The 1594-nt window shown below is 45.3% G+C and overlaps 1 protein-coding gene across 12 annotated transcripts in view; it reads left to right on the top strand.

Moving 5' to 3' along the window:
* Positions 1 to 1594, top strand: part of ZBTB38 (zinc finger and BTB domain containing 38) — a 143020-nt gene that overhangs the window by 95684 nt on the left and 45742 nt on the right. Inside the window, exon 1 of one of the 12 annotated variants that reach the window (XM_010858196.1) lies at positions 553 to 1296. The exons of the other annotated variants lie outside the window; for them this stretch is intronic. The gene's annotated coding sequence lies outside the window, so the exon portion shown is untranslated. Of the gene's footprint in view, positions 1 to 552; positions 1297 to 1594 lie in introns of those variants that run through there. 12 annotated transcript variants of the gene reach the window in all.

The following is a 1594-nucleotide window of genomic DNA, read 5'->3' as shown; positions in this document are numbered from 1 at the left end:
TTTGGAATCCATGATTAACAATGGGTTCGCTCAGGTTTTGGTTGAAGTTCTGATGGGCAATGGCATACACAAAAACATGCCAGGGTTGTTGTTTTTTTAGTGGGAAGATAAATCATTAGTTAATAAATGCAATTTAGTGGAATAGCTCTTTTTGAACGTGACCCACAGAGAAAGAATAAAGGACGCTTGGCTTTGAGGAAGTTAGGAATGGCTAGTGTACATGTGTGTGCATGTTGCCCAACCTATCGGCCTTCAAAACCCTGTCTTTATTTTTAAATTACATGATGCTTTTATTTGACTTTAAGTCAGTACATTTCTCCTTGATTATTAAAATGTTTTACCAACTTTGTATATAATATTGGATTCTACTTTATTCCTCAGAATCATCACAATCTTTTTTTCCTTTTACATTGGGACTTTTAAAAAATTTTATTGGAGTATAGTTGATTTACAATATTGTGTTAGTTTCAGGGGTACAGCAATGCAATTTAGTTATACATATACATATATTCATTCTTTTTCCAATTCTTTTCTCTTATAGTTATCACAGAATATTGAGTAGAGTCTCTGTGCTATACAGGAGGTCCCTTGTTGCTTATCTGTCTTACAGTAATGTGTGTATATTCATCCCAAGCTCCTGATTTTTCCCTGCCGCCCCCACCCCCACGTTTGCCCTTTAGTAACCATAGGTTTGTTTTCTGTAAGAATGTTCACAATCTTAAAACGTGATCAGGAACTAGGATGCAGAGCGCTGTATTCCAAACTAAAAACAGGATGTTAAGTCATGCAAAGAACAGACTTATCTTTTTAAACTGTAACCTGGGAGTGCATCTTTTCAAAAGAAAATATAAAAAATAAGACTCATACCACCAAAATGCGGAGAAGGTGGATGGTTTGTAGAAAACAAGAAAACAAAACCTCTACAATATAGCTAACTAGGCTGTTAGCTCCTCCATAAGGCGAGTTTGTGGCAGGCCTCAGTAAATACTTTTTCAATGAGCAGTCCCCTGGATCTTTGGACGAAAGGTCTAGCATAGCAGGCAGTCAGCGCGATTTCAGGAGGAGGCCTGGGTCTTTTGCGCGAACTAGTTTTCACAGCACGTTGGGAAAATCTGTCTAGATATCTCCTGGCAACCATGGGAAAGCGCAGGTGACACTCGATTCCTGAGAATTTAAATGAAAACTGCAGTTGACTTACTCTGAAACCTGCCTCTCTTAAACGGGCAGGGGTTGGATGCTGTCTGGGATCTGGATGCGGAACCTGGGGACCCGTCTGCAAACCCAGGCCTGGTTCTGGTACGGACTAGGTTTTGTGGCCGTAGACCCCTAAGTGGTTGCCCTTGGGGCGGGTTCTGGGATCTCCCGAGAGGAGAGAGGCTGAGGCCGCAGCCCCCTTGGTGGCATCTGGGGCCGTCGTGGGCCCCCCACCTTTCCCGTCGCGTCCAGGTTGGGTTTGGGGTTTTGCGGGGCCGAGGTGTGTCCCCCGCCCCCCACGTCCCGGCCCTGCCCCTGTCCTCCCGAGGCCTGGGCCTGGGCTCACTCGTTGGTGCCCCGGAGCCCGGCCCGCGGCTGAGGCCGAGGAGCCTTCAGATCG

The sequence above is a fragment of the Bison bison genome, unplaced genomic scaffold (assembly GCF_000754665.1).
Source record: "Bison bison bison isolate TAMUID 2011002044 unplaced genomic scaffold, Bison_UMD1.0 scf7180017864384, whole genome shotgun sequence".
NCBI lineage: Eukaryota > Metazoa > Chordata > Mammalia > Artiodactyla > Bovidae > Bison > Bison bison.
The sequence above is the reverse complement of the archived record's forward strand: the minus strand, read 5'-3'. Positions and strand labels throughout refer to the sequence as shown.